Source organism: Elephas maximus, chromosome 5, assembly GCF_024166365.1.
Source record: "Elephas maximus indicus isolate mEleMax1 chromosome 5, mEleMax1 primary haplotype, whole genome shotgun sequence".
In the NCBI taxonomy this organism is placed as follows: domain Eukaryota; kingdom Metazoa; phylum Chordata; class Mammalia; order Proboscidea; family Elephantidae; genus Elephas; species Elephas maximus.
The window spans coordinates 96,339,715-96,355,235 of NC_064823.1; positions in this window are offsets into that span (position 1 = coordinate 96,339,715).

Genomic DNA, 15,521 nt, shown 5'->3' on the forward strand with positions numbered 1-15,521 from the left:
AACCCTGATCTAATGTAAAGGAAGCTTTCCTGGAATGTGGCCTGCACCACCTTTTATCTCACAAGAGATAAAAGGAAAAGGAAGCAGGAGAGAGTGAAACCTCTTACTACCAAGAATGCAGTGCCAGGAGCAGAGAGCGTCCTTTGGACCCAGAGTTCCTGTGTGTAGAAGCTCCTAGTCCAGGGGGAGATTGATGACAAGGACATTCCTCCAGAGCTGACAGAGAAAGAAAGCCTTTCCCCGGAGTTGGTACCCTGAATTTGGACTTTTAACCTCTTATACTGTGGAGAATAAACTTCTGTTTGTTAAAGCCATCCACTTGTGATAGTTCTGTTATAGCAGCAATAGATAACTAAGACATTCATAAAAAATGAATCAGTGTTTTCTTCTAATAAGACGTGTGCAGCTCCAGCTATGTAGTAGGGATTACAAGCACCTGTCAATCCGAAGCTCAACCCACTTGAGAGAGAAAGGCCCTGGCCTGGTAGTTGACTTAATGCATTCAACTGCACTACCCACTACATTGCAATACACCAATATTTGCTCAGATGAAATGCAGAATAAGGGAAATGGTTCTTGTGTTTTCTATTATAAAGAAAATATTTTGTGGTTAGTGTTTTTTACAATTTAGCTTCTATTTCTAAAAGATCAAAAGTAATGATCAAAAGCAAAGAAGACAGACAAAAATATAAGAGAAATTGGAAAAAGTAAACAAAAAGCACAACCCATTACCACATAGTCTTAATAAGCAAACTATGTTATCTTTGCGTATTTGCATATTTTTTAAAAAATGCTGTTGTAGAGTCCTGATTTTTTCCATAGTTAATGCTTTATATGTGCTTTGGATGTTGCCACATTATCTTTCACACTTTTTTTAAATTGTATAATATTCAATTAAATGGGTATAACATACTTAGACTTTCATCTTTATAAAAACTGACAAGCTCTGTAAAGACCATATTCTGCAGCATCTTACATATTAACATGTTATGGATATTTAGTTACATTGAACATATTCAATTCAAGCACTTTCCCTCTGTCTTCTGATATTTATATCTAATTTTTAATATTGAGGATTCTGGAAGACAACAGATGTTCACAATTAATTCCTGGAAATTAGAACAGCAGTGTCAGGCTGGTCTGCCTGGTATGAAGTTTTGCAATGTCTAGGCGTATCCTTTATGATTCTATGAGACAGAATTTTTCAAATGCAGCTTTTAGCTGCAAATAATAGAAATAGATTTGGATGAAATTTAATCAGAAATAAATTACCTGAGACGATATCCAATATCTCAGAGAATCAATTAGAAACATGATATTTAGTTTCCTAGTGACTTTGAAGATCAGAAATGTTTTGACAAATAGTTCTGGAGTCTAGAAGTCCCAACTCAGAGCATTGGCTCTAGGGGAAGGTTCTTCTGTCTTTGAGCTTGTAGTTGCTGACAGCAATCCTTGGTGTTCCTGGTCAAGTAGATATTCCCGCCTCTGTCATCATATGGTGTCTGTCTTCCCCCTGTGTGGATACTTCTCCTAGCCTTTTTTCTCTTTTATAAGACACCAGTCAGAGGGGATTAAGTTTAGGATAGCCCCATTAACATAACAAAAAAATGTCTACTTCCATACAGGATCACAGCCACAAGTGCAGGGATTAAGACTTCAACATATCTTTTTTGAGTACACAGTTCAATCTATAGCAAACATAGGACCAATTCCACACAGCAAGTTGGAAACAAGGGATTGTGGGCAGTAGAAAAATAACATAGTCGTGATGCTGCCTACCCATCATGCTGTCAATGCTGCCGGTCTCTCACTGCCTTAATACCACCATTTCTCATGTGTCTCTGTGACTTTGCATAATTGCTTTAAGGTTCAGACTGATAGGTAGCAGAATCTGATTGATAAAACGTCAGACACTAACATCAAGGGATAAAGGAAGAAATTTCTGGCCCCATTTTATTTTCTTTGGGAGATGTATAGTTGACAAAAACAAGTGTCCTTTATGGGAAGAAAGAACTTAAGACTGAGTTTCATATAATAAAATAATGTTAGTAAGAAAGTGTCATGTCAATATACAAAGCTTAGAGTTTTGAATGTAGCCAATGAAGAATCATAGCTATATTTTAAACAAAATAAGTAACTTTATTAGAATTATATTTTAGAAATTTGGCAACAAGATATACTGTAGTGCTGCAGCTCTGAGATTCAGTGACTAGAGAATTCGTATGATTCATAATATTTCTGATAACAGATGATAATTTTCTTAACCAGACTAGTGTTGCTGGAGTTAGGAGAATAAAAAGGAAGGAATGGATGTGAGAGCCATTCAAGAAGTGAATTTGGAGAATTTAGTAACTTAATGGATGTAAGAAATAATGGAGGTATATGACTCAGAGATAAATGATAAATTTCTCAACTTGACTAAGTTGAGATGCTGTTAAAAGATAATCAATTCAGCTTAGAGCCCACCAATCTGAAATAAATTGGACATTCAAAAATTGTAAAATATTGATCTAGATTTTGAAAGTCCAGTTTTGAACGTCTTTAACATATGAATCACTAATTTTCAAGGGATAGTTAGAGCAAGATAAAGCAGTAAAACAATTATGTTTCCTGCTGTTCTTCACATGATGGTAGATAGATGATAACCGGTTTGAACTACGCTGTTGTTTAATTCTGCCTTATGTTTCATCAAAGAGATTTTTCAAAGATCCATTGTATGAAAATATTCTCTAAAATACTTATATAAATTTGCAAATATTAATATATTAAGCTTTAGTCAAACTCTCAAGTAAATCTAACAATAAATCAGGCCTATTTTATCAACTGTGGTTTAAGCATTTTAAAATAACATAAAATTACTTGAAGTGAAGCTAAAGCCATTTTCATAGTGACTGATTTTTTTTTTTCAATTAATATTACCAATGAAATGTGTTTGTCTTAAAAAAGTCCCAAATGCTATGAATGAGTGAACAGGGTTATGGCCTAGATTCAATTGGCATTTCTCTTGCAAGCCAATTCTACAATCATGGCAACCCCTGGAAGGCACTTCTTACATTGGATTCGAGCCTGGTTCACTCAGATTCAAGCCAACTAATTGCTGGGACAACAGATGGGTCTATTCAATTGATGTGCCTATCTGCCAAATAAGGTAAAATAAATAAAAGCATCAAACTAAAAGAAAAAAAAAAAAAAAAGAAACTACCCCCAAAATAAATGCTTGATCAAGTTAGACATAGCAGTATATATGATTTCAGTGATTCTCTTCTTCATCTTTCTTAATTGTAACTTATTAGAAAGAGGAACTTGTCTGGGTTGGGGAAGAAGTTTGCATGTTAATCTTTGAAAAATCCTGCTGTAGGGAAAAAAACAAAAAAACCCACTGCTGTAGAGTCGATTCCAACTCATAGGGAAGGATGGTGTAAATCTAACAAATAAAAGTAAATAAGTCTAAACCAACATTGCCAAGAATAATTAAGTAAACGTCACTTTACTCCATTATTTTTTGTGTTTTAATTATAGTTAAATTATAATTTAAACCATAATAGAAATATGAAAGTCAGTGAGCATGGCACAGTGGTTCTAATAATGTGTTAGACATTTTTTTTTTTTTGCATTTGAAACTCTTTTGAGCATCTTATGAAGGATTAATTTCCTTAGCAAAATGGTTAATCGTACCCTCTCTCTAATTTTTTCATGTAATTTCAAGTGAGACAAATGTTCTGTGATGGTCATTCAATTGTCCTTGGCTCCAGTCAGACATCATTCATTTACCCGATTAAGTCTGAAAATTCAAAAATAAGTATCCTAAATTAACTGCGTAGGGTCCTAGCTCATTTTTAGCTAGTCACAAAGGTAATAGCGAAGTGCTCTGTATTCGTCTGGCTGTTTTTTTTTTTTTTTTTTCCATAAAAGAGGTCTATAGTTAGAAAGCAACAGCAACAACAAAAAGGGTTAAGGCAACATCCCTGGGTTCTGTTCAAAATGCTGTGAACCAGCTAGAGCTACTCCAATTTATCTCAATTATGCATGAATATATATGAACCCTTTGCTAAGGACTCTTACTATAACGCAATAAAGCTGATTTTTGTTAGTTTCTTGAGGATTCAGGATAATCACCTATTAGTAGTACAGGCAACAAGATTTATTGCATTCCATGAATATATCAAGAGTTATCTGCTTATTATCAGGTCACTACCTTCTAACACTAATGCTTAAGACTTGTGTAAGATTTCCAAAAAGAAGCTTGGGTAACTTCTTATAATTGTCATTGTAAATCACACTCATATTTGAACATAAAAATATCCAAGAATTTTAGATACTTTTCATTAAATATTACATTTAAAAATTTCATATTTGTTATTGCCTAATTTCCAATTTGTTATTGACACCACCCTTATAAAAGTTGAAGTGCTGAATAATCATGATACATTATTTATCCATTCTCCATATTTGTGCTGTTTCACAATATTTGCTAGAAGAAAATTTTATTGTTTCACAAAAACAGAAAATAAATGACATTACAAAAAGTAATGTCATTTTTAAAATAAGTTTTGAATTAAAAATAGGATTTTTCATAGAAATTGTAATAAATATAATTGAATTAAAAGAATTTGTCAGTTACTACAAAGATTATATTCATATTCTTATCCATGTTTCTTAATTTAAGACAATGATGATTATTTACATTAAAATATAATGACCTTTCCTCAATATTTTTCTAAAATATTAGTGAAAATCTACTCTTCATCTATGCTCCTATGAGTAAGTAGTCAAAATGGGAAAAAGAAATTAAATCCCTTTAATATAACAACAGCAAAAAAAAAAAAAAAAGCCTTAAATCTGGATTAAATAATTATCTTCTAAGAGAAATTATTTGACTGATTTTTTTTTTAATTAATATTTCTTATGCATGCACTAAATGCCAAAAAATCTTGGAGTATACATACAAAACATTTTATCAAGAAATGTAAGCATTTTGTTACATTCTTCAAAGTATTTTCATAAATTATAACAGATACTATCAACATCCCCGTGTGTCTGTCATTTTGACGTACTGTGGGGGCTTGTGTGTTGCTGTGATGCTGGAAGCTATGCCACTGGTATTCAGATACCAGCAGGGTCACCCACCGAGGACAGGTTTCAGCTGAGCTTCCAGATGAAGACAGGCTAGGAAGAAGGACCCGGCAATATACTTCTGAAAAGCACTAGCCAGCGAAAATCTTATAAATAGCAGCAGAACACTGTCTGGTATAGTGCTGGAAGATGAGCCCCCTAGGATGGAAGGCACTCAAAAGATGACTGGGGAAGAGCTGCCTCCTCAAAGTAGAGTCGACCTTAATGATATGGATGGAGTGAGGCTTTTGGGACCTTCATTTGCTGATGTGACATGACACAAAATGAGAAGAAACAGCTGCAAACATCTATTGATAATTGGAACCTGGAACGTACGAAGTGTGCATCTAGGAAAATTGGAAATCATCAAAAATTAAATGGAACACATAAACATCGATATCCTAGGCATTAGTTAGCTGAAATGGACTGGTATTGGCCATTTTGAATCAGACAATCATAAAGCCTACCATGCTGGGAATGACAATTCAAAGAGGCATGGTGTTGCATTCATCTTAAAAAAGAACGTTTCAAGATCTATCCTGAAGTACAACGCTGTCAGTGATAAGATAATATCCATATATCCACAACAAAGACCAGTTAATACGACTATTATTCAAATTTACACACCAACCACTAGGGCCAAAGATGAAGAAATAGAAGATTTTTATTACCTGTTACAGTCTGACATTGATTGAACATGCAGTCGAGATGCACTGATAATTACTGGCAACTGGAATGCAAAAGTAGGAAACAAAGAAGAAGGATCAATAGTTGGAAAATATGGCCTTGGTGACAGAAACAATGCTGGAGATCAAATGATAGAATTTTGCAAGACCAACAACTTCTTCATTGCAAATACCTTCTTTCACCAACTTAAACGGCAACTATACACATGGACCTCACCAGATGGAACACACAGAAATCAAATTGACTACATCTGTGGAAAGAGACGATGGAAAAGCTCAATATCATCAGCCAGAACAAGGCCAAGGCTGACTGTGGAACAGACCATCAATTGCTTATACGCAAGTTCAAGCTGAAACTGAAGAAATCAGAGCAAGTCCACGAGAGCCAAAATATGACCTTGAGTATATCCCACCTGAATTTAGAGACCATCTCAAGAATAGATTTGATGCATTGATCACTAGTGACCGAAGACCAGATGAGTTGTGGAATGACATTAAGGGTATCATCCATGAAGAAAGCAAGAGGTCACTGAAAAGACAGGAAAGAAAGAGAAGGCCAAGGTGAATGTCAGAGGAGACTCTGAAACTTGCTCTTGAGCATTGAGCAGCTAAAGCAAAAGGAAGAATTGATGAAGTAAAAGAACTGAACAGAAGATTTCAAAGGGTGTCTCGAGAAGACAAAATAAAGTATTATAATGACATGCTCAAAGAGTTGGAAATGGAAAACCAAAAGGGAAGAACACTCTCGGCGTTTCTCAAGGTGAAAGAACTGTAGAAAAAATTCAAGCCTCGAGTTACAATAGTGAAGGATTCCATGGGGTAAATATTAAATGATGCAGGAAGCATCAAAAGAAGATGGAAGGAATACACAGAGCCATTATGCCAAAAAGAATTAGTTGATGTTCAACCATTTCAAGAGCAGAACATGATCAGGAACCAATGGTACTGAAGGAAGAAGTCCAAGGTGCTCTGAAGGCATTGGCAAAAAACAAGGCTCCAGGAATTGATGGAATATCAATTAAGATGTTTCAACAAGCAAATGCAGTGCTGGAGTTGCTCACTCGTCTATGCCAAGAAATCTGGAGGACAGCTTCCTGGCCAACTGATTGGAAGAGATCCATATTTATGCCTATTCCCTAGAAAGGTGATCCAACCGAATGTGGAAATTATAGAACAATATTATTAATATCACACACAAGCAAAATTTTGCTGAAGATCATTCAAAAATGGCTGCAGCAGTACATTGACAGGGAACTGGCAGAAATACAGGCTGGTTTCAGAAGAAGCCGTGGAGCTAGGGATATCATTGCTGATGTCAGATAGATACTGGCTGAAAGCAGAGAACACCAGAAGGATGTTTATCTCTGTTTTATTGACTATGCAAAGACATTTGACTGTGGGGATCATAACAAACTATGGATAACACTGCGAAGAATGGGAGTTCCAGAACACTTAGTTGTGCTCATGAGGAACCTTTACATAGATCAAGAGGCAGTTGTTCGGACAGAAGAAGGGGATACTGATTGGTTTAAAGTCAGGAAAGGTGTGCATCAGGGTTGTATTCTTTCACCATACCTATTTAATCTGTATGCTGAGCAGATAGTCTGAGAAACTGGATTATATGAAGAAGAACAGGGCATCAGGATTGGAGGAAGACTCAGTAACAACTTGCATTATGCAGATGACACAACCTTGCTTGCTGAAAGTGAAGAGGACTTGAAGCACTTACTAATGAAGATCAAAGACCACAGCCTTTAGTACGGATTATACCTCAACATAAAGAAAACAAAAATCCTCACAACTGGACCAAAGAGCGACATCATGGTAAACGCAGAAAAGATTGAATTTGTCAAGGATTTCATTTTACTTGGATCCACAATCAACAGCCATGGAAGCAGCAGTCAAGAAATCAAAAGATGCAGTGCATTGGGCAAATCTACTGCAAACTACCTCTTCAAAGTGTTGAAGAGCAAAGATGTCACCCTGAAGACTAAGGTGCACCTGACCCAAGCCTTGGTATTTTCAATCTCATCATATGCATGTGAAAACTGGACAATGAATAAGGAAGACTGAAGAAGACTTGACGCCTTTGAATTGTGGTGTTGGCAAAGAATATTGAATATACCACGGGCTGCCAAAAGAATGAACAAATCTGTCTTGGAAGAAGTGCGGCCAGAATGCTCCTTAGAGAAGGATGTCAAGGCTGTGTCTTACATACTTTGGACATGTTATCAGGAGGGATGAGTCCCTGGAGAAGGACATCATGCTCGGCAGAGTACAGGGTCTGGGGAAAAGAAGAAGACTCTCAACGAGGTGGATTGACACAGTGGCTGCAACAATGAACTCAAGCATAAAAACAATTGTAAGGCTGGCGCAGGACTGGGCAGTGTTTGGTTCTGTTGTGCATAGGGTGGCTAGGAATCGGAACCGACTCAATGGCACCCAACAACAACAACAAATTTGGAGGAATTGTGCTTCCTCTGCCTATAACTTTAAGTTCTTTAAGACTTGAAATTTTGGTTCCTGGTGTGGGGTTGTGGGTGGTGGGAGGAGCTTCTACTAGAAAGTGAAGAAGAAAAGTTGAAAATATTTGCAGGGAAAATGACTCTGATCATCATAAGCAAGTCAGGTCATTAATATATGCATAGTGGGGCAAAGGAGAAATGTATTTAGGACCTAAGTTTAAGTAAAATGACTCTTGGCACTCCTATGTCCATTGCAACTAAAAATGGGTAAGCACAGCAATCACAGCCTGATAAGGGGATGATATCAAGAGCTCAGAACCCTCAGTAATGTGGGTCTTACTCACCCAATGGGGAGAGCCAAGTAAACCAGCAGAAATTCTGCTATTCGATGTGATGATAATTGCAGAATTCAAGGTGGAGGAAGTGTAACTTATGACCTCCAGATCAGATGTGCAAGTGGGGTACTTAAATTACTCTAAAACCCAACTTCTTGTAAGTTCTCCTAGAAATTTGACCAAACAATCTTGGAGAACCTGTAACTGACGTGAATTGAGAATATGAGGAACAAGTACACCTGAGCAGACTGTATTGGATGCTGTTCCTCTTTACTGCCAGATGTACCCATCACCTCAGACGCTGTGAGCATTGACTTCTAATGACTTCCCTTTCTTTTGATGCTTCTTTTACTAACAAAGAGGAGCCGTGGTGGCACAGTGGTTAAGAGCTCAGCGGCTAATCAAAAGATCAGCAGTTGAAATACATCACCTACTCCTTGGAAACACTATGGGGTAGTTTTACTCTGTCCGATAGAATCCATATATACCATGGACTGCCAAAAAAATGAACAAATCTGTCTTAGAAGAAGTACAGCCAGAATGCTCCTTAGAGGCAAAGATGGCGAGACTGCATCTTACATACTTTGGACATGTTGTCAGGAGATCAGTCCCTGGAGAAGGACATTATGCTTGGCAGAGTACAGGGTCAGGGGAAAAGAGAAAGACCCTCAATGGGGTGGATTGACACAGTGGCTGCAACAATGAACTCAAGCATAACAACGATTGTAAGGATGGCGCAGGACCAGGCAGTGTTTCGTTCTGTTGTGCATAGGGTCATTACGAGTCGAAATCGACCTGACGGCACCTAACAACAACAACATAGAATCGCAATGAGTCAGAATCTACATGGTCGCAACAAGTTTGGTTTCGTTTGGTTTTGCTAAGAATTATTCTGGTTTCTAAAGGGCCAACACAACTGGGTTGAGTCAGTTTCAACTCATAGTGACCCTATGACAGAGTAGAACTGAAAAGACAGGAGAACTGCCCTTATTGTTATTGTTATTAGGTACCATCAAGTTGGTTCCAAGTCATAGCAAACCAACATACAAAAGAATGAAACTGCCCTGTTCTGCACCATCCTCACAGTAATTGCTATACTTAAGCCCATTGTTGCAGCCACTGTCTCAATCCATATCCTTGAGGGTCTTCCTCTTTTTCACTGACCTTCTACTTTTCCAAGCATAATATCCTTCTCCAGGGACTAATCCCTCCTGATAACACATCCAAAGTATGTGAGACATAGTCTTGCCATCTTCTGGCAGTCCATAGTATATTCAGTATTCTTTGCCAACATTACAACTCAAAGGTATCAATTCTTCTTCAGTTTTCCTTATTCATCATCCAGCTTTCACATGCATTTGAGGCGATTGAAAGCACCAAGGCTTCTTGGGTCAGGTACACCTTAGTCTTCAAGGTAACTTCTTTGTTTTTTTAACACTTTAAAGAGGTCTTTTGCAGTGGATTTGTCCAATGCAAAGTGTCTCTTGAATTCTTGACTGCTGCCTCCATGGATGTTGATAGTGGATCCAAGTAAAATGAAATCCTTGACAACTTCAATCTTTTCTCTGTTTGTTATAATGTTCCTTATTGGTCCAGTTGTGAGAATTTTTGTGTTCTTTTTTATTTAATTGAGCTTTAAGTGAAAGTTTAGAGTTCAAGTTAGTTTCTCATACAAAAATTTATACACACATTGTTATGTGAGCCTAGTTACTCTCCCTATAATGTGACAATGCACTCCTCCTTTCCACCCTGGATTTCCCACGCATTCAACTGGCTCCTGTCCCTTTTTACCTTTTCATCTCATCTCTGGGCAGGAGTTGTCCATTTAGTCTCATGTATCTACTTGAGGTAAGAACCATTCTCTTTATGAGTGTCATTTTATGTCTTATAGTCCAGTCTAATCTTTGTCTGAAGAGTTGCTTTCAGTAATGGTTTTAGTTCTGGGCTAACAGAGTCTGGGGACAATGTCTTCTGGGTTTCCTCCAGTATCAGCCAGACCATTAAGTGTGGTCTTTTTACTAGAATTTGAGTTCTGTACCCCATTTTCTTCTGCTCCGTTAGGGACTCTGTTGTATTCCCTGTCAGAGTGGTCATCTAGTTCTGGTCTCAGGCTGATGGAGCCTCTGGTTTATGTGGCCCTTTCTGTCTGTTGGGCTAATATTTTCCTTTTGTCTTTGGTGTTCTTCATTTTCCTTTGCTCCAGGTGGTTTGGAACCAATTGATGCATCTTATATGGCCGCTTGCTAGCTTTTAAGACCCCAGACGCCACTCACCAAAATGGGATGCAGAACATTTTCTTAATAAAATTTTTTATGTCAGTTGACCTAGCTGTCTGCTGAAACCATGGTTCCCAGACCCCTGCCTGCACTACTCTTTCCCTTGAAGTGTTTGGTTGTATTCCAGAAACTTCTTAGCTTTTGGTTTAGTCCAGTTCTGCTGACTTCCCCTGTATGGTGTGTTGCACTTCCCTTCACCTAAGATAATTCTTACCTAGTTAGTGAGTACCCCTCTACTCCCTCCCTATCCTCGTAACCACCGAAGAATGTTTTCTGCTGTGTTTAAACCTTTTCTTTAGTTCTTATAATAGTGGTCTCATACAATATTTGTCCTTTTGCAACTGACTAATTTCAGTCAGCATAAAGCCTTCCAGATTCCTCCATGTTGAGATGTTTTGAGGATTCATGAGTGTTCTTTATCTTTGCTTTGTTTTCTATTGTGTGAATATGTCATAATTTGTTTACCCATTCGTCTGTTGATGGGCACTTAGGCTGTTTCCATCTTTTTTGCTGTTGTGAACTTTGCTGCAGTGAACATGAGTGTGCATGTATCTATTTGTGGGAGGGCCCTCATTTCTCTAGGATGCATTTCAAGGAGTGGGATTACTGGATCATATGGCATATTTGTTTCTAGCTTTTTAAGGAAGGGCCCAATCAATTTCCAAAATGTTTGTACCATTTTACATTCTCACCAGCAGTGTATAAGTGCTGTAGTCTGTCCACATCCTGTCCAACACTTATTGTTTTGTGTTTTTTACATTAATGGTAGCCTCGTTGAGGTGAGATAGCATCTCATTGTGGTTTTACTTTGCTTTTCTCTAATAGCTAATGATTGTGACCACTTCCTCATGAATCTGTTAGCCGCCTGAATGTCTTATTTGGTGAAATGCCTATTCATATTCTTTACCCATTTTTTAATCAGTTTATCTGTGTTTCTGTTGTTGAAGTTTTGCAGGATCTTGTAGAATTAGAGATTAGGCCCTGATTGGATATGTTGTAGTGAAAAGTTTTTTCTGTCTCTCATGGAAAGTGGTGTGTTGAAGTCTCCTACTATCATGGTGGAGCTGTGTATTTCTCTTTTCGAAAATGTTAAGTTTTTTTTTTTTTTTAATGTATTTTGGAGCCCTGCTGTTGGGTGCATAAATATTTATTATGGTTATGTTCTCCTGATATATTGGCCCTTTCATCATTATATAGTGCCCTTCCTTATCCTTTATGGTGGATTTTACTTTAAAATCTATTTTGTCAGAAATTAATATTGCCACTCCTGCTCTTTTTTGATTGTCATTTGCTTGATATAATTTTTTCCATCATTTGAGTTTTATTTTGTTTGTGTCTTTGAGTCTAATCTGGGCCTCTTGTAGGCAGCATATAGACTGATAGTTTTTTTTTTTTTTAATGCATTCTGCCACTTTCTGTCTCTTTATTGGTGCAATTAGTCCATTTATATTCAATGTAATTATTCATTTGTATAAGTTTAGTGCTGTCATTTTGATGTTTTTTTTTTGTGTGTGTGCATTGTTGAGTTTCTTTATTTCACTTAATATTCTGTGCTGAGTCATTTTTCTTTATGTATTTTTGTTATTGTTGATTTTGTATTTGTGGAGTCTTTATGCTTTTCTTGTCTTTTATTTTGCTGTGCAGGATTATTAGTTTCCTTTTTATTTACACCTATTTTTCTAAGTTTAAACCAATCTTTCATTTCTTTATATCACCTCGACTTTCTCTCCATGTAAAATATGTATGTCTACAATTTTTAGTCCCCTTTTTTTGTTTTAATGTTGTCATCTTTTACATAATGGCATCTCTCTTTCCCTGTTTTGAGCATTTTAGTTTTGATTTATTTTTGTGACTTTCCTATCTGGGTTGCTATCTGGTTGCTCTGTCCTATGTTCTAGTCTTGGGTTGTTATCTGATATTATTGATTTTCCAACTGGAGGATTTCCTTCAGGATTCCTTGTAATTTTGGTTTGTTTTTTACAAATTCCCTAAACTTCTGTTTATCTGGAAATGCCCTAATTTTGCCATCATATTTGAGGGGCAGTTTTCCTGGCTGTATAATTCTTGGCTGGCAGTTTTTTTCTTTACATACGTCACCCCACTGCCTTCTTGCCTGTATAGTTTTTGTTGAGAGGTAAGAGCTTAGTTTTATTGGTTCTCCTTTATAGATGGCTTTTCCTTTATCCCTAGCCACTCTTAAAATTCTCTCTTTATCTTTAGTTTTTAGAAGTTTGATTATAATATGTCTTGGTCCCTTTTTTTGGGAACTGCCTTGTGTGGGGTTCGATAAGCATCTTGTATACATATCTTCTCATCTTTCACATCAGGGAAGTTTTCTGCCAACAAATCTCCAACAATTCTTCCTATATTTCCTGTTACCCTTTTCTGTTCTGGTACTCCAAACACATGTAGGTTATTCCTCTTGATAGAGTGTCACGTAATTCTTAGTGTTTCTTCATTTTTTTTTTAATTCTTTTATCTGATTTATCCTCAGATAAGTTAGTGTCAAGTGTTTTGCCTTCAATCTAATTTTGACTTCCATTGCCTCATTCTGCTCCCATGACTGTCTGTTGAGTTAATTCCGAAATTTTATTGTTAGTCTTCCAAATTTCTGTTTGCTGTCTCTGCATGGATTCTTTCAGCCTGTGCATTCCTTGGCTTGTTCTGTGTTTTGCCTGGTTTCCTTTCTGATCTCTTGAAGAGTTCTTTGTATTAATCTTTTGTATTCTACCTCTCATAATTCCAAGAAGTTATCTTCCTTCAGAAGATATCTTTGTTTTAGGTGCTTGCTGAATCCATTGTTGTCTGCCTCTTTATGTGATTTGATATTGACCGTTGTCTCTGAGCCATCAATAAGTTATTATATTTCCTTATTTTATATTTGCTGTGTCCTAGCTTCTTGTTTTGTTTTGTTCTGATATGCCCAAATAGGCTGCTCATGTGAGCTAGTTTGCTTATTGGTACCTTTGAAGCTGTAACGTCCTGTCACCAGATGCTTAGATCTGTTACTAGGTACGTAAGCCCAGGAGTTCATTTACATTTCTTGTATGGATTCAGCTCAGGTGTCCAGGTAGTCAGTCACCAAGTGTGTTGTGCAGGCTCTCACCTATAGTCCTAGAGAGTTAACAGTGATTGTAGTAGGCACAGGTATCTGGCTGCAGTAGGGGGTAATGCACTGAGCAAGGTAGGGGACTGACTGTTGCCCTTGAGTGTCTGGGAGGAAAGTGTGTCTCGGTTACCTGGACTGCATAGGTGGGTGGGTTTTGCAGACTGACTATGGACACCCAACGCTGTTGGTTGCAAGGACTGAGAGGTACCACTTATGCTTGGACCCCTGTCGCAGTGCCTAGATGGCGTGGGTGGAGACATAAGTTCACAGGCCCCTGATATGGGTAGGTGAGGACCCCACTTAATGGGCAGAGTAGTGTCAAATGTCATGAACTTGTCACTCCACCACATAGCTGACACAACTGAAGTTAGGCTTCAGGTATATACCCTGTTATACTGTGCTAATGAGGGCCTATGATGTTGAAATGGGGCCACACAGGTCTATGCAGAGGTGAAAGTCATCCAAAGTCTGTAGACCTCTTATGCCTGTACCTAGGCAAAGGAGCCATGTCTGTCCTGAGTTCCTGGCTTAGGGAAACTGGCAGATTATTTTTATCTCTTTGTTAATTTGTTCCTTCTCCAAGGTTGTGTCACCTGCATAATGCAGGTTGTTAACGAGCCTTCCTCAAATCCTGATGCCTTGCTCCTGTTCATATAGTTCAGCTTCTTGGATTATTTGCTCAGCATACAGATTGAATAGGTATGGTGAAAGGATACAACCCTGACTCACAACTTTCCTAACTTTAAGCTGCTCAGTACCCCCTTATTCTGCCTCTTGCTGTATGTACACGTTCCTCATGAGCACAATTAGGTGTTCTGGAATTTTCATTCTTCACAACATTATTCATAATTTGTTATGATCTGTACAGTCAAATGCCTTTGGGTAGTCAATAAAAAAACAGGTAAACGCCTTTCTGGTATTCTCTGCTTTCAGCCAGGATCCATCTGGCATCAGCAATGATATCCCTGGTTCCACATCCTCTTCTGAATCCAGCCTGAATTTCTGGCAGTTCTCTGTCGAAATACTGCTACAGCCACTTTTGAATGATCTTCAGCAAAATTTTGCTTGCGTGTGATTTTTTTTTTTTTTTTTTTTTTTTTTTTAATTTTTCTTAAGCTTCAAGTGAACATTTACCATTCCAATCAGTCTGTCACATGTAGGTTTACATACATCTTACTCCCTTCTCCCACTTGCTCTCCCCCTATTGAGTCAGCCCTTACAGTCTCTCGTTTCGTGCCAATTTTGCCATCTTCCATCTCTCTCTATCTTCCCATCCCCCCTCCAGTCAAGAGTTGCCTACACACTCTCCCATGTCCACCTGATTTAATTAGCTCACTCTTCATCAGCATCTCTCTCCCCCCCACTGACCAGTCCTTTTCATGCCTGATGATTTGTCTTCGGGGATGGTTCCTGTCCTGTGCCATCAGAAGTTCTGGGGAGCATTGTCTCTGGGATTCCTCTAGTCGCAATCATACCATTAGGTGTGGTCTTTTAGTGAGAATTTGGGGTCTGTATCCCATTGGTCTCCTGCTCCCTCA